This window comes from Euprymna scolopes, chromosome 15, assembly GCF_053919585.1.
Source record: "Euprymna scolopes isolate OS-2025 chromosome 15, ASM5391958v1, whole genome shotgun sequence".
NCBI lineage: Eukaryota > Metazoa > Mollusca > Cephalopoda > Sepiida > Sepiolidae > Euprymna > Euprymna scolopes.
Genome location: NC_136496.1, coordinates 70,726,102 through 70,745,092, shown reverse-complemented (window position 1 = coordinate 70,745,092; position 18,991 = coordinate 70,726,102). Strand labels below are relative to the sequence as shown.

General features: G+C 34.8%; 1 protein-coding gene across 1 annotated transcript in view; it reads left to right on the top strand.

Moving 5' to 3' along the window:
- The window catches only part of LOC145293879 (uncharacterized), a 414,014-nt gene that overhangs the window by 255,302 nt on the left and 139,721 nt on the right, over positions 1-18,991 (top strand). The window lies entirely within an intron of this gene.

Genomic DNA, 18,991 nt, shown 5'->3' with positions numbered 1-18,991 from the left:
TCACAGGATTACCATACACCATTGACAGCTACAGCCATCATTTGAAACCGTAATCTCAAGGGTCTCATTGGTGTCCTCTTTATACCATCAATGGATGCTTTGTATCCTTTCTGGTTTTTTAAATCTTGTCCACCATTCTATTATTTCTATACAGTACTTTAGGAGGAAAGAGGGATTTAGGAATAGAGGCTGCGTTGATTTTTGGCTTTGTTTTGGACATTTATAAAACTGTCTAACAATTAGGCATGCTGAACATAATTGTCTCCCTTCAAACAATTAGCGAAGCATAATTCTTTTTTGACAGTGTATACTAGTGTGTGTGTGCATATATATATATATATATATATATATATATATATATACACATACATACACTCACACACTAGTGCACACTATCAAAAGTGGAAAAAAACAGTTATGCTTTGCTAATTTTTGTGTGTGTATGTGTATATATATACACACACACGGAAATATTTTATGACCAAGTAATGCCAGGTAGCTTGCTAGTACGTGTGTGTGTGTGTGTGTGTGTATATATATATATATATATATATATATATACACACACACACAAAATTAGTAATAAAAAAGTAATGGTCATAAAATATGCTTAAATATATTTTATGTAGATTTCGTATTTATTATAAAGCCGATAATCTATTGATTATTATATTATGCACAATATATAGTGGTGACTTCAAAAATTTAAAAAGAAATATGACTTGGGTGTTATCAGCTAGAATCAAAATCAAAACGTATAACTCTCTAGCTTTATCTGTTAAGGTCTGACCTAAATCATTGCACATACAAAAGCTGCTAAAAAAAACAATGTTGTTAGAAATATAAATGTATAGTTACCCATGTAACATTTAGTTGACTAACACCGAAGTTTCAATTTTTTTCAATTTTGATCCCATAACAGCTATTTTTACCAGCTAAAGACCAAACTGAATTTATTTTAATTTAATTTATATTTAAATACTCTATATGTCAAGTTTAATATCTGTCGACCAACAATTGACAGTAGGTTGTAAGACTGTTCCTCTGACAAACACACACACACATACACACACATACATACATACATATATATCACAGGGAGACTTGACGTTACTCTGGATTGAATGAGGATCAATTAATGTTCCACACTTTCAATACTTTTAGTTTCAGCAAAATCACCCATTCCCCCCCCCCCAATAAAAGCGGTTGATTGCCTGCTCTAGTCAGGGACTCATTCCAGGAGGAAGCTTCACATGTCTTCCTACAGTGACTTAGTCCAGAATACATTGTAGTCTACATTGCACTGTAGAGAAACCTACTGTTGATTTTATAAAATTACTAGCAGGGGTACCCGGCGTTGCCCGGGTTTTTAGAAGTGTGTGTGTGTTCGGCGGGGTGGGTGGGTTTAAATCAAACAAAAGAATAAGCAAAGTAATAACTCTGTTTAAATATTATATAAAAAAACAAGTGTTAAAACTTTTTAAAAATCGTTGCTCGGGTGTTTGTATGTGTTTGTATGTGTGTGTGTGTGTGTGTGTGTGTGTGTGTGTGTGTGTGTGTGTGTGTGTGTGTTTTTTGGTGGGGGGGGGGGTAAAAAAATTTGGTAAGTAGGTAGGATCGAACCCGAAGCGAAAATAAAGTGTGAAAAAAAAACAAACCCCGACATGTTACCCGCTCGGCCAGTAAGAAAGAGTAACTGAAACACGTTTGAATTTATTTAAGTATTAAAAACGGAATTGACAGGTGTGCGCATTTAATGAGGTCAAATAGAAATAGCGCAGTTAACTTTTACTGCGGGGCAGTTTTTTTGGGTTTATTTACCCAACTTTGGCTGGTTTTATTTCCCCAAGATGTTGAGGCGGGGGGTAAATCGGCTCCCCATAAAGAAGGATTGTCCAAATTGAACAGCAATTGTCTGATATAAGGAGTCCCCCCTCCCGCGTTGATTTTTTTCTGGACATTCCCGGCGCGATTGCCACGAACAATGCCTTAGCTTTGAATTAGTTTTGCTTTTATACGAAAAAGCCTAATGAACACAAGAGGGGCTGAAATAGCAAAAGTTTTGTAAAGATCGACATAAATAAATCTAGATGTGACACGCATTTGCAAATCGTACATATTATGATGTAGGGGATATATAATAACCCCCCCCCCCCCGAGAACCCCGGCGAAAAAAGCCTTTCTTGGACATACAAAAACATGCGTGCCCGTTTTGCCTTTTATATATATATATTTTTATATAATGGCTTGAATTAAAGTTTAAAATTCATGTCTGATATCCTGGTTCAATTGTGCTCTAAACAGAAACATTCATTCTGAATGCCCCCCTGTCTTTTAAGAGTGGTAACTTTGGTCAAAATCGGAATGTTCTTTCTTTGATCGGATTTTCTTGATTATTGATTTTCGATACTTAACTTATTTAAGAACACTCCCTGACACATAAAATACATTTGAAATTTGAAAAAGAAAGATTGGCCTAGCCGTTTCGGGGGTTCATAGGGAATGAACTCAGACACACAAAAATGTCTTTCATATATAATTAGAAATCGATATATATGAAATGTCAAATAGATATATTTTAATCCATAAACAGGTCTACTTATGAATGGACTCGGACTAACAACCTGGAATTTTGTAACTTAATCTTATCAACCCTTTGGCCACTGCGATAGAGGCATGTAAACACGACATTAAATACAAACCGGTATAGTTTTATTGCATCTAAAGTGTTCAACCAGTGGAGGGAACTCTAGCGTTACTATATATCATGTTTTATTTAGAAACTGTGAATACAATCAAACTCTGGAATGACTTTTAGGTCAAACCGGCTATCCATTTAAGGGCGAAATAGCATGTAACAAAAGATGTAAATCTTCTGTCGCCGTAACGAAGTCCAACTTATCAATGAATGGGAGGCGTGTGATATGAATGCAGCAAATAGAATCCCATAGTTGATGATGGCCTTTTAGTTTAAGTGTTTCTAGTTGGTGGTGTTATACAATACCCATGATACTTCACTCAAGTAGCTTTTGACTCAAATATCACTGGAAATAACAGACAGAAAACCCATTACAATTGTAATCTGCTTCATAAAAACTTGCAAAAGTGTCAAGTACATTTTTTTTTTAAAACTATATCGTATAATAACTTGCTTATAATAATTATCGAACCTATAAAGTGTTATGGAGTAAGCTGATGTACCCATTTCGGGAATAAATGGACTTAGCCAGACAGACAAATGGACATAGTAGTGATTCGTTGCAGTTACGGCCCCCAGAATCCTGACGTATACTTTTGTAACATACTTTTGCTAATGCACTTTCTGTTATATTTAACAAATTTTGGTCTTTCAAAGTATATTTTACATTTATGTAAAGTTGTTGGTATATATCAATATATTTTGTTTGTTAATTTATGATTTCTCATCTCATTCTAAAAATCCTGTCGTTTTCTTAGCGCTTGCTAACTGGTGACCCATTCATCTTTCATTTGCCAATTTAACCACATATTTATGTAATTATTATTTGCATTTTCCAAATGTAACATAGTTATTACATGTCAACACTTGGGACCCACACGTATGCAGACAATCACAAGGAAAGAATTTGACTCGCTTTTTATTTTTTTTTTTGTTGAAACAGACGTTTATTTACAGGTGCTGACAGAATAACACCTTATCTCTTGTCCAAAGTCTTCTCGTGCTCCAATGTGCTTAAGAAGATTCTGCCGTATTCAGCATGTGGTACTCTTTGTCCAGTCACTTGCTCTTGGGCCACGTGTGTAGAACGTCTGTTTCTGTCCTTCTCGGCCACGTTTTTCTTTCTTTAGAATCTTTTTCTTTCCTTCTTCCTTGCTGCGACGTCACTTCGCACACGGCTCGACCATTTGCAAACAGCTGCTGCTGATGTTATGAGTGTTCATACTCTGTTACACAAAGACTTCAGCAAAATATATATGTAGCCAGGATCAGCAATACAAATGAAAGGGCAAATTGATTTCTTCTATCTTTTCCTGTTTTTGTGGTTACATTAAAAAATAAATTTGTATTGAAATTACGAACATGTTAATGTTTATCGATATGAATGAATAGTTTTTGCAGTTTTCTTAAGGGGTAAGTAGATCTACCTAGTAATAATCGATTACTCAGACACTATAAAAATTGTTACATCTAACCATTGGAGTAGTTTGTGGCAGTTATAACCCCAGAATAATGACGTGTACTTCTGTAACATACTTTTGTTAATACATTTTCTGTGAATTATGTGTTTGTCTTATTACCGGTCTGTAAGGCCATAACATAAACTTATGATATTTTTTAAAAGTTGAATGTAAATAGCATTTAAGCTGACGTATGAAACTTTGATTTTAACTCTTTTCTTTTGCTCTTGTTGTATCGTGTTATTGGCACACTAATAACGTGCTTTGTTACAGTTAATTTTTTAATCTTTCGTATTTCCTAGTAATATGGAAACATTTTCATGGCCGTAAAAAAAAATCAAAATCTGCAAGGGGAATAACTCATTTTTAATTGAAGAACATACGGAGTTGTCTCCTATGCAACTAAAATTTGATTTATTTTCTGCATTAATATAAAATTTAAAAAATACTAAAAACTACAGTTAATTCACTGCACCCGTCAATGCAAGGTAAGTACTGTTAGTTATATATGAATGCTCTCTACTTATGAGTTAAGCGCTTTGGCAGAGGAAATGATGGTTCCCACTTTATTTAAAGCAATTATCTATAAAAGTGAAATTGTCTCTGTGTGTATATTTCCCTACCAAACTACTCTGTCAATTTTCAGTCTACGGACTCAAGATTTAACATAAGAGGTATTGAGATTTGGGAAAATCTTTATAATCAGTTTTCGGCCAAATATTTGGCTGTCAAGAGATCAAAGTTCAATGATTTGACCTTTGAAAACTCTACCAAACCCCTCCACCAATTTTGGGTCTAAACACTTTAAATTTTAGATGTAGGTTACTTGGACATGATCAAACTTTTTAATGATTTGAGCCCAAAACAAATGTTAAAAGGTCAAAATTGGGGTCAAAGTTCAAAAAACTTTACATAAAGTGTATTCAGAGATAGGGCAAGTCTTTTCATCTGTTTTTGGCCGGAAATTTGGCTGCCAAGAGGTCAAAGGTCAAAAGATTTGACCTTTATGGTCTCTAGCAAACGATTCAGCCAATTTTGGGTCTAAACATTTGAAATTCTACATAAAGGGTATTCAGACATGCAGCAAGCTTTTTAATCAGTTTTTGGGCGAAAATTTGGCTGCCTACCAAGAGGTCAAAATTTAAAGAATTCACCTTTGCAGACTCTACCAAACTCCTCCACCAATCTTGGGTCTAAACACTTGAAATTTTAGATGTAGGTTACCTGAACACGAGTCAAACTATTTAATATATATATATATATATATATATATATATATATATATATATATATATATGCACATAAAGTTATGAACAGTACATAGGGCCCGAACAAAGCCGGGTTGAACTGCTAGTTTTCTATAAAGAACAAATTTTGGTTATGCCAACCACAACGTTATGTGCTGTGGTCATCTTTTTCTTCTCTTCTGCCCGTATTATCATCTTTCACATTGATGGCTATCGAGAGAAGCGCACATGGGTTCGCAAGTATGAAAAATAAAACAAAACACAAACTCCAACACATTCTGCAAACATCAGTTGAACTTTGGGTATGTGTGTGACACCATCGACCCTCTACACGTTAACACCAACATCTACGTTCTGTCAGGACCGTGTTTGGCTGTTAATGTAAGCCCATCCCAATCTCTTAAAGCTCTCTCGATCTGGTCCAAGCCATGACTTGCATTTGACAGTGTCAGCTCGCAACGCCCCTAAACTTTCGTCAACCGTTGCAAACCTAAAGCTGTCCACAACTGTCGCCAAACTTATATCACTCCTCAAACTGTAAAATATAAAGACCAATTCTTCTGTTTTTATTACCTCCACACCCTGAACCCTATTTTAGCTTTATGTGATCCTTGTTGAACAGTTTTCTCTCCATTGTGTTGATGGTAAATTTATTTCCTCTTTTTCTTTACATGTTTACACTTGGAGGGGAAATGTGTTGATTGTATCGCAACCAAAGACATCTAGCACTATAATTTAATTGTCAGCGGTGAGATTTTTAGCACACTTGACATCATTAATTACATTTGGATATAATTTTGCATTCAGGTTTCAAAGCAAGAATGTGGATGCGTTTGTCACACAAGGCAGTAGAACAGTGCTTTTTTTTTTTTTTTTTTTTTTTTTTTTAACATGAAAAATTGACTTTGTATCTAATCTTGCCCTTGTGGGGAGGTAAGTAAATAGGAACAACTGTCCCAGTCATTTAAATGATGGCTTTGTCAATGGAATTTCCCTTCACCTGTGAAGTCTGCTTATTAATAATCCAATAATAAGTATTCAATAATCGGAGTGTTAAAAGGTTTAAATTTTTTTCTTTTTTTTTCTTTTTTTACATTGGAATCACAACTTATCAAGGCCCGGAGGCTACTCGCGGATAAGGATTAATGGGTATACATTAGTCAATGTGATTATAACGTAATAAACATAAGTAGTGGGAATTTTGTAAATTGGATTACTTAGGGAGACGGTTCATCAACGATTCGTTTAAGTTGGACTTGAAGACAATCAGGTTGTAGACTTGTAGTATGTCGGTGTATAAATTATGAGGGTCTTTTTCTTTTTTTTTTATCGCTTTGCTTTTGTTGATTTTTTTTTTTTTTTTTTTTTTGTCACAAAAGAAGAGGCAGTTGTTGAAAACCCATCACGCAGTTATGCCCATTGCCAGCAATTCGAGTTTTATGATTTTCGAACTACAGTGGTGAAAATAAATACTTTTTTTTATATATATATATACAGCGCCATGTTCACTTCTTCAGCAAATGTTCAATTTTCAGCTGTTATGGTAATAGGCTGCAGACAACACGCTTTTGAGGACCTAAAGACAATGTGGGTTCAAGAGAATGGTCAAACGTTGCTCGAAACATAGATGTTATTAGCATAGTGCCGCACTTATAATTAGATTCTACCATAGGAAGATCATAGGATATCACACCAAGATACATATCTTGGGCCAGGATAGTACTACACACTAGCTATGTCTAGTCACGCCAAATAACTGTGATACAACAAAACAACTGTCTGTGGATCACTATATTTTCTACGAGCTGTACCTATCCGGCGTTGCTCAGGTGGAAACATGATTTTAATTTCTTTGAAATCTGAATCTGTAGATAGCTTTATAGGAATGGAAAGCAAAGTTTCCGTTTTATTTTATGTTTGCTTTACGCAAGATTACAAAAATAAACTATCATATAAGCGCTTGACTTACTTTTAACTACATATTTTGATAATCTTGGAATGTCGTTTGCTGACACTCCTCTAGTAATTGACGGTTTACAGGAAGTTATTTAGTCATTTGAGGATGTGCTTTCCTCCATTTTTTTTTTTTTTTTTTTTTTTCACATTAATCCATCTTCACTATGCACAGTTTATATTGCAGTTTCATTTAACTAAAAAAATAAGTGTAGTTTAAGCATAACAAGCAGCAAAATTAATTACCCCCCCCCCCGTCCCCTTTTTTTAACTTCTTATCTTGTTCTAGCTATGAAGGGGCATCCTTAACAGATGCCAGACCTTCACCTGCTATCTCATACATTCCAACCGAAATATCTTTTTAAAATTCTGTCTCTTTAAGTACAATTGTTTGTATCTTTTTTGCACTTGGTTTGCTGATTGTATTTGCTAGGTAGTTTTTTTAAATTCTTATATAGGAGTCCAGTTGCTCATATAATTATTGAAATGATAAAAATTTAAGATTCAAGTTTCTTTACATAATACTTTATTTCGTTATCTTTTCCCTCTCAGTTCTGTTTAACCTGACATCATTGGAGACACTAACTTCTAAGGTTTCTTCTTTCTCCTTCTTGTCCCATATCATATCAGGTTTAATAGTTCTGTTTTCTAAGTACGTGGCTGTAGGAATTGAATTGCATACTTATCTTGTGTATCTGCGTGTATTTTCTAAAACATTTTTTTATATTTCTCAATCTGTTTGTTCCACTTTTTCTCAGAAATTTCTCTTAAATCTATATCTATAAATCTCAAACGTCTGTTAGTATGTATGTTTGTATGTCCGCCTAAAACTTTTGACAGACACAACCAAACTTGACAAATATCATATTAAAGCTCGAACCCCTGGACGAAAGATATCAAAATTTTGGCCCCAACGGTCAAGTCGAAGTTGGTCAGCTGGCCGTTTTTCTGTAGGCCCCCCCCTTTTTTTTTTGTAAGGTGCTTGTACAGTATAGGTCCTATTTGACAATTTTGAAGGTGCCTGTACAGTATAGGCCCAATTTGACAATTTTTAAGGTACTTTTGCAGTGTAGGCCCAATTTGACAATTTTAAGGTACTTTTGCAGTATAGGTCCGATTTGACAATTTTGAAGGTGCTTGTGCTATATACAGTGATGATCATATTTATTGGCACGGTAAAATAAAAGTTAAATTTTGTCTAATAAATTCTAAAAAAGGGATTAAATTAAAGAAAATAACAAAGTATATTATGTATTTTTAACTGGCCTTTCCGATGCAGCAATCGGATTTTAGAAAAAATAAATAACAAAGGAACAACAAACATAATTGCAAAAAACCCTTGTTCAAAATTATTGGCACGGCTTTGTTTTTCTTTTAGTATCAGTATAATATCAATCAATTTCCGGTTTACGTGCTTTCTGAACTTTTTTATAGCCATATTATGCTTGTTTAACGCTAATTCAGTGAATAATTTTTTTCAGATAATTTTTAGATAGCGATTTATTTAAACTATTATAAGTGACTAAATTATAATTTTCAATCGCCATGGTTAAAACTAAGGAACACAGCGAAGACGTCAGGAAGCTTGTTGTAGCATGCCATACCAATGGGGAGGGCTATGATAAGATTTCAAAGAAGCTAAACCTTCCCAAATCCACTGTTAGAGCCATAATAAACAAGTTCAAATCGCAAGGCCACGTTATGAGTTTAGAGGGTAGAGGGAGAAAAAGGATTCTTTCCCCAAGAGATGAACGGAAAATTGTTCGACAAGTAAAACAAAACCCAAGGATCTCTGTTGGGGAGATTGTTGATGAACAGAGCACCTCTGGAGTGAATGTATCTCGACATACAGTTGGTAGAGTTTTGAAGAGAGCTGGTTTAAAAGCATGTCGTCCGAGAAAGACTCCCTTATTGAAGCCTATGCACCTGAAAGCAAGGCTAGCCTTTGCAAAACGTCATATTGATAAAGATGTTGCATTCTGGAAACGTGTTCTATGGACTGACGAAACGAAAATAGTTATTTGGCCTTAATAAAGTGTCTTATATTTACAGAAAATCTGGCGAAGCTTTCCTGCCTAAGAACACCATACCCACAGTGAAGCACGGTGGAGGCAGTTTGATGTTTTGGGGATCCTTTGCTGCCTCTGGACCAGGGCGACTTGTTAAGGTCACAGGTAGCATAAAAAAGGAAGATTATGTTAAAATATTGGATGAAAACCTGAAAGACTCTGCTAAAGAGCTCTCACTTGGTCATCGTTGGTGGTTCATGCAAGATAATGACCCAAAGCATTCGGCTAAACTGACTAAGAAATGGCTTGAGGACAATCATATTAATGTTTTATGAGTGGCCATCACAAAGCCCAGACCTTACTCCAATTGAAAATTTATGGAGAACATTAAAATTGAGGGTAATGCAAAGGAAGCCTAAGAATCTTATTCAATTGGAGGATTATTGTCAGGAAGAGTGGGCTAAAATTGCTACTGAAGAGTGCAACAACTTGGTTGTAAACTATGAAAAGCGACTGAGGAAGGTAATCAAGGCCAAAGGCTATACAATTGATTATTAAATAAATCGTGCCAATAATTTTGAACAAGGGTTTTTTGCAATTATGTTTGTTGTTCCTTTGTTATTTATTTTTTCTAAAATCCGATTGCTGCATCGGAAAGGCCAGTTAAAAATACATAATATACTTTGTTATTTTCTTTAATTTAATCCCTTTTTTAGAATTTATTAGACAAAATTTAACTTTTATTTTACCGTGCCAATAAATATGATCATCACTGTAGGCCCAATTTTACAATTTTGAAGAGGCTTGTGCAATATAGGTCAGATTTGAGAAATGGTAAAGGGCTTGTGCAGTATAGGTCCAATTTGAAAATTTTTGAAGGTACTTGTGCAGTATAGGTCCGATTTGACAATTTTGAAGGTGCTTGTGCAGTATAGATCCAATTTTACAATTTTGAAAGTGCTTGTGCAGTATAGGTCCGATTAGGCGATTTTGAAGGTGCTTGTGCACTACAGGTTCGATTTGACAATTTTGAAGATGGGTTTCTACTTGGGAATACCAAATGCTTTATGTAGATCACCAAAGTTAAGCAACATTGTCTTGGTCATTATCGGATGGTGGCTACGTGAGAATACCAAATGCTTTATGCAAATCACCAAAGTTAAGCAACATTGTCTTGGTCATATATATACTAGCAGAATACCCAGCGTCGGTTGGATTAAATGAGGGTGGTAGAATGTAAAGTTTGTCCTGGAAATGGCTTAAACAATTTTCAATCTCAAAATTACTTTATTTGTGAAATCGATTCTGGATATGGCTGAAACGGTTTACGATCTCAAAATTAGATTAATTTGTATATATTGTTGATTTTCTAGTTTACTAGGCCAGTTTCTGTAGGGGTGATCCATATTCTTTTGAATTTTTAATGTTATCATCCATGAATGATGTGATGGTTGTAGTGGGGGGGGGGGGTAGAAAGAAGCATGATTATTTTAATTTTAAGCAAGTTCTTGAGTTCTATTTGGGGTTGTGTTGGAGAGAGTAATGTCCGTTTTGGGGTCATAAAGCAATGTCCCACAAAGTCATATTCCAAAAATATAGAATATCTGTGGAATCATATTCCGGAGAAGACATAATTTCTCTTACTATTATGTTGTTGGTATGTGGGAGGGAATAACTACATTAATATTGGAATTCGGTGTAAAGTAAAAGTTGCCTAATCACAATCCGTGTCAATGCATTTCTATACTTACTTGGAAAACCTGCTCAGTTATGTTCAAGAAATATCATTTCACTTTAAAAAATGGCATCGGTAGTCGGGAGGAATAGAACACAGTAATGTGGAATTTTGTAGTGAAGCAAGGGTTGTCTAATCACTAAACTTAACACATTTATGTATTTGTTTGTAAAACCTACTGAGTAATCTTCAGAAAATTAAATATTTTTCAAAAAAAAATTTGGTGTCTGTAGTGGGGAATTAAAATGAAACACAGTAATGTGGAATTTGATAATGAAGCAAGGGTTGTCTAATCACTGTGTCAATGTATTTATGCATTAATTTGAAAATCCTACTGAGACATCGTTAAAAAATGTCATAATTTTTCTTACAAATGCCGATAGTGACGAAGGAAAAAAACCCAGTAATATTGAAATTTATGATGAAGCAATGGTTGCCTAATTCTTAACCAAGATGATGTATTTATGTACTATTTAGCAAGTCTAATGATCTACTTTCTAAAAATTGTTTCAGTTTTCTTAAAATTATGGTAGCCTTGGAGGTAAGAGAAGTTATTTAACATGTACAATACCTGTTGATAGTATGTGAAAAGTTTCATGTATGTATTTTAATTACCCGTCCGAGGGTAGGTAAAATTATTTTAAATATGTGTTGTATATTACCCATCCCCGCAAAGGAAACATTATTTCATATATATGGCATAAATTACTTATCCTAGATAAGGTACAATTATTTGATACGTGTAATACCCGTCCTAGGGTAGGTAAAATATTATTTTGATCGAAAAAGCTAATGATACATAGACATTAAAAATTCCTCTATCCGAAGAATAACAAATATGTTCAAAAGTAACTTCAATTTTCTCATTGTTTATACAGTCACGAGCAACGCCAGGTAGCCCCGCTAGTTTTATATAAACCTTTGTTATAATAAAGTGCAGCAAACTAAGTATTATGGTATTTGTTCGACACAAAGTTAGGGATTAATAGGATTAGTCACTACAGTGTAACATTTACTTAAAGACTTCTCGGATACTACTGGGCTGATCTGACTGAAATTTTGTATCTATGATACAGTGCAGTGAATTAAGTGTTATCTTAATCTATTCCATGTACAGTTACGTATTAGAAGTTAATGCAAAAATGAGCACAAATTTAATCGTATTTGGCATAAAGCACTCGTAAGTTAACGGGCTGTAACTTTTTCCTGTTTTTAATGAGTTAAAACGTCTAGGGTTTTATGATTCTTATAATACACCTTGTAGTTTTGTTTTTTTTTAAACTTTTGCACAAACATTAGTCATGGTGAAAGTAAATTTTTCACTTGTAGAGAGGGACCCCACATACTCGACTTGTTTAACTTTGAATAATCATCCTTTATTTTATATATGTGTGTGCGTGTGTGTGTGTGTGTGTGTGTGTGTGTGTGTGTGTGTGTGTGTGTGTGCGTGCGTATTGAATTAAACGCTTTTACATTGCAACATTTCAAAAAATAAAATTAAAAAATTAAAAAATATTTAAAAAAACACAATCTTCCACAAACTGCTAAAATATTTCACGTGAACTTTTTCGAACATGATTGCTAGGAATGAACGCTGTCCACACTACAAATTTCCAGTTCTGTAATGTTTTTTTTTTTTTCATTTTGATACTTTTTTGTGACTAAGAGTGGAGATCCGCTTGAAATATAAAAAATAACAAAAATATTAAATCCAAAAACATCGTTTTTCATGCTTCAAAAAAAAAACTCATAACCTTTAAATCACTAATATATATATATATATATATATATATATATATATATATATGGCGAATAACCTAAAAAATTACTTCCTCCATAGGCTTATTAACCTTTTATCGTTTCTTTTTTCTTTTCCTTTTCTTCTTTAAGTAAGCAGAGATTATAAAATCTTTACAAAATTATGCTTGCCGTTCTAGTAAAAAAACAAAAAAAAGCCAACTAATTCTTTGACGATTAAATATTATAATTACACAAATACAAACAAATATGATGTCCAGGGAAATAAATTAGCAAATTATTTTCACAGGTGATCCACTTAAATCTGTGCTAATTAGACTGAAGGGAGGTTAACTATTCTTCATTGTGGATTCCCTCATGGCTTAGATTATTTGATCTGTGTACATTTTTTTTTTATTTATTTATATGGCAAATATTTTAATGATGCTAAAAATGTTTAGCACGGTTGGAATTTTATTTATTCTGTTAAACAGGAACAACGTTACTGACGCAGAATATGAATTTCTCGGGCCAAGTTCAAGTTAGCATGAAGAAGAATAGTAAGGTTGTCTGGACTCTGTCCTTCATGAAAACTAACTGCTAGTCTTCTTGCTCGCTTGTTTCATTTTACTTTAAGAATTAATTTGTTTCTTTCCTGACGCTAACCTTTGATCTCTATATGAGATTCATAGATATTCAAATATTCCTTTAGTTTTCTTTTAACTCTCAAATGTTCAGTTAGTAAAGAGATTAGTAATAGTTTCCCTCTTGCAATCAATAGATCCGTTAACTACCTTATAGAATAACGTCAAGGGTGTGAGTTCCATATAAAAACGTTGATTTAATTCAAATAAAATAAAATACGCATCAAGTGTGCTTGAAAGCCAAATAACAACGTAATAGTAGGAAAATAAACAAGTAAAATATTTGTTTATTTTCCTAATATTACGTTGTGATTTAGCTTTCAAGCACACTTGATGCGTATTTTATTTTATTTACCTTCTAGAATGTATTTTTTTGGTTTTACTGATTCCAGGATAAGAATTCATTTAGTCTGGTGGAGTATCCAGTGTTATTATAAGCAACATCACTTTGAGAAGACGTACCAGTCCTTGTAAAAGCCAGTGTAGGATAGCCATAGCAAAGGAATTTTATTTGGGCAGTGAATACTACGTGATTTTGAATATTTGGTCAGGGTTTACTTATAGGGAAAAGTATCATGCCAGGTTGTTCTGACAAACTCCTGCACAAAGAGACTTTCGGCACTCGAGAACAGTGTCTAGTAGGCATTGAAAGCGACAGAACACTAAAGTGACTTTTTTCAAGTAGGTGGAGCTCATTAGTCTTGATGGATTGTTTAGGAGATTTTGTCTTAGTGTTCCCTTCTTCCCCCTCTCCCATATTGTTTTCTTCTGGGTTTACTTGTAAATTTAGAACCAAATCTTGTTGAAATGCTGTTTCTACCATGTCAGACCATGGAAGTTAAGCCATGCTTAGCTTGGTTAGTATTTAGGTGAGTGACACCTTCAGAATGAACACAAGTTCAAGATGCAACAAACACACACTATATAATGGCATAATCATGTTGACACACACGTTCTCATTAGATCACCGAAGTTCAGCAGTCATGAACCTGACCAGTACCAATGGAGTAAACATTTGGGAATACTAGGCACTGTATGCACTGCACCAAAATGTAGGAATTTTCAGGTTTATATTTGGAGGTGTGGTTAAAACCACTGGGAGAGATACACTCTCAGTCTGTAAGATATGCATCTAGAAGGAAAGCTGATAAAACCCGAGGTCTACTGTCTTCTTTGTCCCTAGCAACCATTTGTGCCAACTGAGATTACCAGTTGTTTCAAAAAGTGTGTACAGTTCTACACAAACCTCCACCACTATAAAGAAATCATCTGTGCAGATTTAGGACAACTTAACTATTGTGTGAACCTCATATGTTGAAATCAACAGGAGAATTCATCCATCCATATATATGTAGTAGCGTTCATGTGTGTTTATGTGTACAAGTCTCCTACAGCCAACACTAAACCTGACACGATTATGGTCTCCGACCAAGGAATGGTGTATGCACACTATTTTTCAAGGTCAAAGTCAAATTTAGGGTCGGGACTTTGCTAATATATATATATACAAAATACTAACTTAAGTGAAAAATAAGTGCTCGCTTATTGTTGTACCCTGTTCTTCACTCGTAACAAAGTGTGGAAGGTGTTGCAACATGAATGAAGAATGCAGACATTCTGTTAGCTCAGCTCTAAATATAGTGAACTTTCCATCCTCAGTGAAGGGAGCAAAAGGCAAAACCTCTGCTCACCTTTTCAAATCGCGCTGTCCTGTTTTCCTAGATTCTCTTAATCTGTGACATAATTTTGAAAATTGTTTTGACACATTCCTCAATCTAAATACTCAAAAGGCAAACAATAAAATGTTTATATTTCTATCATCCCAACCTTGAAATTATCAAAACAATCATGGTTCATTCTAAGCGTGATTATAATTCCTATTTGTACATATCCCCAACTGGCCTGACAGGTGGCAGGATCCCACCCCTCAACTGTTGAGGTACTTGGATGCTGAAGAGCTTTTTTTGCTCTAAAAGTTTCTTTCTTCAAACTTCCTCTCTGTGACGTTTTGAAACATCGACCTAATATTAATTTTTTTAACTTGAGCAGTGTTGACACAGTACAGTAAGTATATCAGTTTCCATGTTTACCTAGCTTCTATCGCTTTATATAGCTAGTACAAAGAAAAAAAATATTTGAAATTTTGTGTGCATCGGGAGGAATATATGCTACTTAAGATTTTCAGAGAGTAAGTAACTATGATCGATGTATTTACATAATGTTTTTATTGGCAAAAAAAAAAAAAAAAAAAACACCTGAGAAAATGGATTGAAAGCAAAAATAATTTTCTTTAAATTAATGCTTGTATAGGTAATAGTTATCTACTTTTGTATGGAAAAATACATTGAAATTGTTTGCCCTTGTTATTGGAAGTATCAAGGAGTTGTCTATTCCTGGCAGCTATTTTGGTTTTTGAGTTGAACTCTGCAGTGAGCTGTTAAGAAAAGGCCTTTTTTTTTTTTTTTTTTTTTTACTTTACAATGCTGAATATTTTTTTTTTTTTATTTTTTTTGTGGATTATCAAAAATAAAATGAGATGGTTTCAAAAGAAAAATATTTCTATGCAATGATATTTCCTTAAATTTCCAAAAGTTATCCAACGAAAAAAAAAAATTCAAACTTTGGTATTTTTTTTTTTTTTTTTTACACAGGTATCACCACATTATCAAGGCCAAGAGGCCACTCAAGGATAAGGGTTAAAGAGTGTACAGTAGAAATTAGACAATATAGTAATCATTAGTAATGAAAATTTGGTAAATTTGATAACTTATATGGAACGGCTCATCAAGAACTTATTTACGTTAGACTTGAAGACAACCATATTGTAATCAGCCGGAAAGCAGGAAAACGGAAGGCAATTCCACAGGCGTGCAGTTCTAAGAAAGAAGCTTTGTTCATGGAATCTACGTTTAGGTTTAGGCACAGATAAAGAGTGGAGGGAATTATTGATAGTGTTTACAGCTAGACGAGTGTTTATTGTGAAAGATTGGCGAGGGGGGACCATAGATTGAAGCTCAGTCGAACACTTTCCATGAAAATAACGATACATCAGAGACAAACTCGCAACATCTCTTCTGTGAGATAGAGGTTGCAAGGAAGAGAAAAGGACATCTCCTACGAGGCTACGAAGTCTATTTTGAACTCTATCAAGGCAGGCCAAGTCCTTTCTAGCAGCTCCTGCCCAGATGTGGCAACAGTATTCCATCCTTGGACGTACCTGGCTCTTATATAGATAGAGAATAGCATCAGCAGTGAGATATCTACCGGATCGATAGAAAGATCCCACCATTTTTCCAGCGGCCTTGGCAACAGATTTGATGTACGTGTTCCATTTAAGATCAGGAGTAATGGTCAAGCCCAGAAGCTTGTCAAAACTTGAGGCCTCCTGAAGATGAGAGCCATTCATTTCAATTGATGCCAGATGTGGATCAGAATGTTGATGTAAAGAGAGAAGCTTGGTTTTAGATGCATTAAAAGTAACCAGCCACTCCTTACCCCATTGTACTACGTGCTCAAGATCAGAGGAGAGAGAATTGGAGAGAACTTGGTCGTTTACTGTCTTAGATGTGGTACCATAAATGGTAGTGTTGTCAGCATAGATGTCTACAAATGATGTAAGGATGTGATTTGGAAGATCATTAATGTAGATCAGGAAAAGAGTTGGGCCCAGGATGGACCCCTGAGGGACACCGGCATTAATACTGTGAGCTTCTGATTTTTGCCCCTTAACTACTACTCTTATGAACCTATCAGAAAGAAATGATTTAATAATTGAGAAGACATTTCCAGCAATACCATAGCTAGAGATCTTATGAAGTAAACCTTTATGCCATACCCTATCAAAGGCTTTAGATATGTCAAGAGCAATTGCCCTAGAAAGGTTGCCTCCATCGAGAGATTTGCTAATCCTATGCGATATAACTGTAAGGACATCTGCTGTAGATCTAGCAGAACGGAAACCATATTGAGTGTCACTAAGAAGGTTATTTTTGTTGAGATGTTTGATTACTTCTGTATTTAACACAGATTCTAGCAACTTACTCATGACGCACAGGAGACTTATTGGCCTGTACTGAGAGGGGGATGAGCGATCACCTGAATTCTTAAATACAGGGCATAGTGATGAGATTTTCCAGGGAGATGGGAAACTATTCTCCTTAAGACAACGTTTAAACAGTTTTGTAAGTATGGGCGCTAGTTCAGGTTGAAGTTTTTTGAGTACTATAATTGGAATACCATCAGGGCCAGTTGCTTTACTGGAATCAAGGTTTTTGATTAGCTTGGCAACATCACGTACAGATATACGTATATCACATAGCGTGTTTTCTGATACAGGAGGAAATATTGGGGGTTGGCGATCTTGGTCGCAAAGGGTAGAATTAGCTGCAAAGTTCTTGACAAAGAGTTTGGCTTTGTCTGATGCTGACGAGATTACCTCAGGTCCATTGATAATAGTTGGGATGGAGCACACGCTTCTGTTCAGGATTCTGTTTGCTATTTGCCAAAACTGGTGGGAACCAAGCCGCTGCTCAGCTACTTTGGACTTAACAGATTGAGCATACAACTCTCTTGCGTTCCTTATTACTTTCTTACAATGGTTGCTGGCAGTCCTGAAAACGGCTTTAGTTTCCATACATCTATTACGTTTGAAGCAGTGGAAAAAGTGATTTCTGTGCGCAATGGCAGCAGCACATTCTGGAGAGAACCATGGCTGGCTGTTAGGTTTTTGCTGAAACTTTTTCGAGGGTATGAAACGGTCAATACCTACAATTAACCATTCCGTCAGGTCTAATACTATAGAGGACACATCCTTTTTAAACATGGAATGCAGAGGTAGATCAGATATAAATGTACGGAAGCTATCCCAGTCAGCCTTAGTGTATCGATATACTGTACGATGGAGAGGTACGTCTGGGGACCCTTTACATTTCATTTTTATCTTAATTGATACAACAGAGTGGTCAGAAGATCCATTGTATTGTATTGTATTGATATCATAAAAATTATTACTTACTTTAGGAATGAGTACTCTGCCTATTCCTTTTTTTTTTTCTTTTTTTTTACAATCAATTACATGTTTCTATTTAATTACAAAAAAAAAAACTAACTGCAAAATCTTAACGTTTTTAATATGATCAGTTGGAATGTTCCATTCCCTGCTGAATTTTAACTTTACATAGAGATTTCCAATTTGAGCAGTGTTTTTACACAAATCCAATTTTGCTACAAGCATTCTTTTAGCACATTAAATGATTGCGTCAAAAGGCTTAGCGTTCCCTAACACTCCATCAGATTTGTCAAGCTGTTCACAGTAATTTGGTTATAGGATTATCTCCTCCTATTAACTTCCAATTTCTGCTGCATAGGCAGGACGATAATAATCATATCTCGCTGGTTACTATCTTTCCTCTCAGACAATGTTAAATCCCACCCCCGTTCCCCATGTTAAGAATGGTTTTCTTGTCCACTTGAGCATGCTGTATTTTCTAGGAAAATGGACAACAGAAA